The sequence below is a fragment of the Triticum aestivum genome, chromosome 5B (assembly GCF_018294505.1).
Source record: "Triticum aestivum cultivar Chinese Spring chromosome 5B, IWGSC CS RefSeq v2.1, whole genome shotgun sequence".
Classification (NCBI taxonomy): domain Eukaryota; kingdom Viridiplantae; phylum Streptophyta; class Magnoliopsida; order Poales; family Poaceae; genus Triticum; species Triticum aestivum.
In genome coordinates this window covers 686,801,333-686,809,175 of record NC_057807.1, presented here as the reverse complement: position 1 = coordinate 686,809,175, position 7,843 = coordinate 686,801,333, and the positions used below count along the sequence as shown (strand labels likewise).

Below are 7,843 nucleotides of genomic sequence, written 5' to 3'. Positions count from 1 at the left end.
TGATGTGGTCTACGGATCTAGATCTAGTTTTATTATTTCTAGTGTTCGTTGTACTGCCATGATTGATGATGAATAGACTGGAAGTTTTTTCGCTAAAAACCCATGGTTACCAGGGTTACCGTGAAATTTTCAAACAAATTTTGAATTCAAATATCTAGGAAAGTCAAATTGTTAACAAACTAATTATGTTCACAAAACACTTCAACCATCTAGCAAAGAAGGGAATCAAACCGCACTGTTGCGGTAGAAGAACCAGCGCACTAGCTCCACTAAAAAGATCCCTCGCCTCGAGAGCCGTTTGTTCTGCGCCATCCAGCGGCTCGGCCTTTTCCTCATAATTGCAACAAATACAGTGTTGCAGAATCCTCTGTAGCAGACTTCATATTGCAGAAACATTTGCAAGAGAGGTTATGTTGCAGAAACATTTGCAAGAGAGATTCTGTTACAGGATTATTATTTTTTCGTCCTAACTTCTTTGCAACATGGCTGTTGTTGCGGATCGACTTCTGTAATAAGATTTGTTGCAGATTATTTTTGCCTTATCTTTTTTGCAACATTGGTGTTGTTCTGGAAGGACTTATGCAACATAGATGATGTTGTAGAAAATTTGTTAAGGTGGCTGAGGCACGTGTCTAGTGGTGGAGTTCCTGGTTGTCCAACGAGGAAAGGATCGATGAGTGGATACCGAGGGAGCGGAAGGAGCCATGGGGCAGTGGAGGTCCCCAACAACGATGGGCAGCTGGATTGGATGCATGGTGGTCAGAAGAGGAAGCCGACCATATGGCGGTGGCTGGCATTCATGGTTGGTTGGTAACGCAACGTGAAATAGAGGTGGGGAAGGAAGGGAACGAGGTGCGGTGGCGGATGCGGGGCTCGCCGCGGGGGCGTGCCGACGACCAGCCGAACGATGCGGCGAATGGATTGGTCGAATGGGTGCCACGGCTCCTGATCCAATCTAGAAGGAAGACTCAGGGTTTCGCAACATCTAGCTTGTTGCAATAAGGTGTTTTCGAGCATCTGATGTGTTCACGTTGTGCTCTGTCGGATGGAACTCAGATCTGACAAGTGGTTGGGTGGCGGAACTCTACACCCCATTGAATGGGACTTGAACACTGGTGGGATGGGGATACCACAGTCCCTCTAACCATCCAACCACAGGTTGGTTTGCTCCCTTTAAAAGCAATTTGTATGTAGAAATAGGAGATACTATTGTTATTGCCACGTCAAAAAATTTTATATGAGAAGCTTTGACAAAACGTATAATATGTATAGTAGGAAGCAGACAACCATATCGTCCCGCCGCGATCATACATATATAAACCGCTAGCTTAGATAGCAGCATGCTCACCCGGCCGGCCGAGGCGCCATTAGCTACTGCGTGAGGGGGAGATGGCGGCGCACGTGCTGGCCTTCCCGTGGCCGCTGCAAGGCCACATCAACCCCATGCTCCACCTCGCCTCCGCCCTCCTCGACGCCGGCCTCCGCGTCACCTTCCTCCACACGGAGCACAACCTCCGGCGCTTCACCCGAGTGCCGCCTCATCACCCGCGCCTCCGCCTGGTGTCCATCCCCGACGGCCTCCCCGACCACCATCCCCGCTCCGTGGGCGGCCTCATGGAGCTCGTGGAGTCCATGCGCACGGCGGGCAGCGCAGCGTACCGCGCCCTGCTGCTACGGATGGTGGACTCGGACGACGACGACGCGGTGACGTGCGTCATCGCCGACGGCGTGATGCCGTTCGCCGTCAGCGTCGCCGAGGAGCTCGGCGTCCCGGCGCTCGCGTTCCGCACGGAGAGCGCGTGTGGTTTCCTCGCGTACCTGTCCGTGCCCAGGCTCCTGGAGCTCGGCGAGAAGCCCGTCCCTTGCGACGAGCAGGTGCGCGGCGTCCCCGGGATGGAGGGGTTCCTACGGTGCCGAGACCTTCCGCGTGTGGTGCCACCGCCACCTGGACGTGGAAACGGCGAAGAAGAGGTCGTCGACCCCGACCCCGTTCCCGTGCTGCTGACCATCGCCGACACCGCCGCTCGCTGCGGTGAGTCACGGGCGCTGATACTCAACACCGCCGCGTCCATGGAGGGGCCGGCGCTCTAGCGGATCGCGCCGCACATGCGCGACGTCTTTGCCGTCGGCCCCCTCCACGCCAGGCCAGCCGCCAGACACGCCGCAGAACACGTGAGCAGCGACGACATGAGCTTGTCGGCGTGGCTGGACGGCCACGAGGACCGGTCGGTGGTGTACGTGAACCTAGGGAGCCTCACAATCGTCTCCAGCGAGCAGCTGGCCGAGTTCCTGCACGGCCTCGTGGCCGCCGGCTACGCCTTCCTGGGCGTGTTCCGGCAGGACATGCTCCACCAAATGACTGGCGCTAGCAAGTCTTCAGTGGCCCTGCGGGAAGCGGTGGAGGCGGTGGCAGCAGCCGGCAGCGAGAGGGCGCTGGTGGTGGAGTGGGCGCTGCAGCGGGACGCGCACCACGTGCTGCGGCACCGCGCGGTGGGGTGCTTCCTGACGCACGGCGGGTGGAACTCGACGCTGGAGGCCGCCGTGGAGAGCGTGCCGGCGGTGTGCTGGCCCTTCTTCGCCGACCAGCAGACCAACAGCCGCTTCGTGGGGGCCGTGTGGAGGACGGGGCTGGACATGAAGGACGTGTGCCAAAGGGCCGTGGTGGAGAGGATGGTGAGGGAGGCCATGGAGTCCCCTGAGATCAGGGCGTCGGCCCAGTCCATGGCACGGCAGCTCAGGCTGGACGTCGCCGAGGGGGGCTCGTCGTCGTCCGAGTTGGAGCGCCTCGTCCGCCTCATCACCGAGCTCAGCCTCAGTGCCGTGAAAATTTCATCGCCTGCTCCCGCTCTCACTTGATTTATATGCTGATCTGCTGTAATAAGAGGTGGTGCATGTGCATGCAGCCACCAGTACTGTCTGTCTGTGGTGTGTATTTGATGTTGTGTGCTGCTACACATAATTTGCAATTGAAGGACTGTTGAGTGGATAATCTGGTATTGTTGTAATAATCTGTTCTTTCTAAAGATGTGAGGCCATCATCTTTATTGTGTTGAAAATAATCAAGGAATTAATAAATCTATATTATTATGTTTATTAGTATTTATACTAGTAGTCATCAACCCATGCATCGGCACGATGCTAGCATCCAGATACGTGGACACGTGACATATTGATCGACCCTATGTTCATCGATGAGGAGAGATGCAAGATTATAACTATAATGCATAGCATATGGTCATCACGGAACTGTTGGACTCACGATCGCGATGGTTACGACCCTGTACAAGCTTTGAAATGGGTACATGAGACTTTGGCGATCTTGGAATTTCCTTCCTCGCGAAGGAGACTGAGGGTTGGACAGTGCTGGAGGCCACCCGAGGCCGGGTGGGTCACAATCAACACTGACGGCGCGCTCAATGCTGAGGATATGAAGGGGGGAGCAGGAGGTGTGGCGAGATCGCACTTTGCGTTCCTTGGTGCCTGGTGCAAGCCACTGGTTGGCATAACGGATCCCTTCATCGCAGAGTTGCTGGCCTTTCGAGACGGGATGATCTTTGCGCAACTCCATGGTTTCTCACATGTGATTATGGAGATCGACTGCTTGGAGCTAGTTGACCTGTGGAACTCGTGCAGCAACACTCGTTCAGTTGCCGCGCCTATCTTGACCGAATTAGAGGACATCGGTGCTTCCTTTGCTTCACTTTCTGTTACTCATGTCAGTAGGGAAAGTAATAACCCGGCGCATCAGTGTGCTCGTCTAGCTAGCACACTTGATGGCACCGAGAGTTGGCTTGATGCAAGCCCTGAGTTTCTGGTTTCCAGCCTGCGAGCAGATTGTAACACTATGATTTTACGTTAATAAAGTCCTGAATTCGACAAAAAAGAAGTGTTACCAGTCTCCCATTCCTTAATACTGGACGTCCCTTTGCGCTATTCAAATCATCCAAGTTGAAATATTTAGAGCCTGATATACTTTAAATATAAGGAAAATATATAGTTCATACATAGCGTTATATATTAGATTGTTGCATCATGTAGATTGCTTTGATCACCCAACTTCTGTAAGCAAAGCTACATAGGCGGAAATGGATCATGTAGATTGCTTTGATAACCCAGCTTCTGGTAACTAAGAAATGTAATTAACTGTTTTGATGCTTCTGCAGAATAAAGCCATACAATATATGAATAGGAAAACCGATCGTAGTTGTACAAACAAAAACATTTGGAGGAAGAACTTTGTAAGGTGACTATTGTTCCATTTTCCATCTAATAAGTAATGTCCCAAGAAAGAGCATCATCTTTCTCCCAACAAAAATGAAAAGGTAAAAAAAAGACACTGCGTTACCTTTCAAGAAACACTAACAAATGAAAGAAAAAAAGTGCAATAAGAAGAAAATCAACTTCCTCTCTCGATAAACCTTTTGAGTTCCCTACTGAAAATTTGAAGGACCACAATAAATCACTCGAAAGTAGCATTTCACTGTGATTATCTTTTTTCTCAAGGATTTCTGCACACCTATCCCAGGTTACACTTCTTTGCTGATGGTTTGTTCTTGGCCAAAGTTGGTTGTTGAATCTGAACTATTGCATGAAAGATAAAGCAGTCTCAAATTCATTGCTCTTTTTGAGTTGAACAACTCCTTCCAGATCTATGGTCAAGCTAGTCATAAAATGGGACACATCAAAAAAATGTCAAGAAAAGTAAATCAGTAAAGGAACAAAAAATGTCTGCCACCAAATTAATATGCAATTGCAAGCATTGTAGCCCGACTGCAACTACATGACCCACAAATCGACCGCAACTAAGGTGGTTTGGGGAGTGTCCTACCGATTGCATGTCCATCATCACACATGCAACTACAAATTTTGTAGCCTAACTGCAACTGCATGGGCCGACAAAACGACTGCAATTGGGCGGGAGGGGGGTTTTGTCGACCAGTTGCATGTCTAACATCCGACATGCAACTGCAAGTGTTGTAACCCAATCGCAACTGCATGGCACATAAAGCGAATGCAACTAGGGGTGGAGGAGGGTTGTTGTCTAATTGCATGTCCACCATCGGACATGCAACTACAAGTGTTGTAACTCGTCTGCAACTGTACGAGCCACAAAATGATTGCAACTGGAGGATGGAAAGGGTTTTTGTTGGCCAGTTGCTTGTTCAACACTATACATGCAACTGCAAGTGTTGTAACCCAATCGCAACTGCATAACCCTCAAAGTGACTGCAACTAGGGGCGAGAATAGGTTGTTGGGTCAATTGCATGCTTGACCACACATGCAATTACAAGTGTTGTAGCCCGAATGAAACTACATAGGCCTATAAGCAACCACAGCGTGGGCTAGAGGGGCTTTTGTCGTCTAGTTTCATGTCCAACACAAGACATACAACTGCAAAGTTTTGTAAGATGGACGCAACTATATGACCCACAAAGTGACAACAACTAGGGATGAGAGGGGGGTTGTCAGCCAGTTGCATGTCGACCACCAGACATGCAATTGCAAGTGTTGTAATCCCATCGCAACTACACGGCCCTCAAAGTGATTGCAACTAGGGGCGGGAAGAGGTTGTGGGGTCAATTGCATGTCCATGACCACACATGCAACTACAAGTGTTGTAGCCCGAATGCAACTGTATTAACCTATAAGGCAACCATGAAGTGGGTTCAGAGGGGGTTTTGTCGCCTAGTTGCATGTCCAACACAGACATGCAACTGCGAGGTGTTGTAAGATGACCGGAACTATATGACCCACAGAGCGGCTGGAACTAGGAGTGGGAGGGGTTGTCCGCTAGTTGCATGTCCACTACTAGACATGCAACTACAAGTTTGGTAACTCGACCGCAACTATAGGACCCACAAGCAATCGCAACGGGGGGGAGGGGTTTTGTCGACCAGTTGCATCCAACGCTACACACATGCAACTGCAAGTTTGGTAACCTCGCCGCAATTAGATAACCCTCAAAGCAATTGCAACTAGGGGTGGGAAGGGGTTGTTGGGCCAATTGTGTGTCCATAACCACGCATGCAACTAGGAGTGCTGTAGCCCAATTGCAACTGCGTGGCCCACAATGCAAGCACAACTGGGGCCAATAGGTCCTGGTGGGAGGGGGGCACTAGTAGAAAAAGGACCTAATATGAGACACATTAGTGCCGGTTTGATTTTGAGCCGGCACTAATGTGTCCATTAGTGCCGGTTCCAACGGCTAGCCGGCCGTTCTCATTAGTACCGATTCATGGCGGACCATTAGTACCGGTTCGTGCCACGAACCGGTACTAAAGAGTGTGGTGGCAGGGTGTTGTCAGTCTGGGGCCCGTCCAGCACCTTTAGTACCGGTTCGTGGCACGAACCGGTACTAAAGGTCGACGTACATAAACCCTTCGTCCACCCGAGCCACTCTGTTCTTCCCCTTTCATCCCCTCACTCCTCTGTTCTTCCCCTCTCTTCCTCGAGCTCCTCACAAATTTTGCCCAAAATTTGTCAAGATTTGAAGGCCCCCATCCATTCAAATGATCACAAAGGTTAGCAACTTTGTCCTTTCAACTCTCATTGCTAGATTAGCTCTTGCAATGCTTTGTATAGTGATTAACTTGGGAGGAATTATATTTGCTAGTATTTGATTTATATGCAATTTGAGGTCAAAAATAACACTTAGTTTGCATATGTAGGTGTGGTTTACTTAGTGCCTTCTAAATCTCCGTCGTAACCACCGTCGATCGCCTGCACCGTCCCGTCGCCGGCACCACCTTGTGGTGAGGCTCTTGTTCATGAATGTTTTACATTACCAAATTGATGTTTGTGTGATTTGGATATATAGTTAATCGTATAATTATCTTACCCGTACGTTGTTTGTTATACATAGTGCCATGGTTTTGATATCCGTCCCCGTCGGCCCTCGTCCTTGTTATGATTCGGATGTGGTATATTCTCTTTTAAAACTAGTTGTTGCATTTCGTGTTTATGACAAATTATGTGCATCAAGTTGACATAGATATTTTTATCTAGGAGGTATGTGAACCGGAAATTCCAACCGACCCTATTGTCGAGAGGTTAAATTTAGTTGAAAGAGAAAAGGAGTATTTGAAAGAAAAATTGAAAAGAATTGAGGGGGATAAGATGGAATTGGAGTTGCATGTTTCCGATGTTGTCGATGATCACAAGATCAAGATGGAGAAAATGAGGTTGAAGATTAGAAAGATTAGAAAATATGCCATTGATAGTGTGGCTTGGTATCATTATGCTGTTGGATCAATTGTTACCTTAGTTGTGATCTTCATCGCATTTGTTGTTGCATTTAAATTCTTTAGCTAGAGAGTTATTTGTATGTTGCATTTAATTAAGTGTTGTATATGAACTTTATGTATGAACTTTATGTATGAACTTGTATTAATTTGGTCTATTCGGTGTTGTGTAATGAAGATGAGCCGACAATGGATGTATGATGACCGATGCTCTTCCGAGTTCATTAATGGCGTGCATACTTTTCTGTGGGCCGCTGAGGCAAACAAGCGGGCGGATGGTTTTATGCCTTGTCCATGTGCTGGCTGTAAGAATGGTCACAGTTACTCTACGTCAAAAACCATTCACGTCCACCTATTTAAGTCCGGTTTCATGCCCCACTATAATGTTTGGACCAAGCACGGAGAAATAGGGGTTATGATGAAAGACAATGAAGAAGAAGAGGACGACGACAGCTATCCTGGCCATGGGTTCCCTGAATACGATGATACAACAATGGGGGAAGGAGCTGAGCCAGCAATGCGGGAAGAAGCTAAAGAGGAGGCATCAGATGAGCCCGCTGATGATCTAGGTCGGGCCATTGCCGATGAAAAGAGAAACTGC

General features: G+C 49.1%; 1 pseudogene; it reads left to right on the top strand.

The window, feature by feature from the left end:
• Positions 1-1,231: 1,231 nt before the first annotated feature.
• Positions 1,232-2,989, top strand: LOC123117673 (7-deoxyloganetic acid glucosyltransferase-like; annotated as a pseudogene).
• The last annotated feature ends 4,854 nt before the right edge of the window (positions 2,990-7,843 follow it).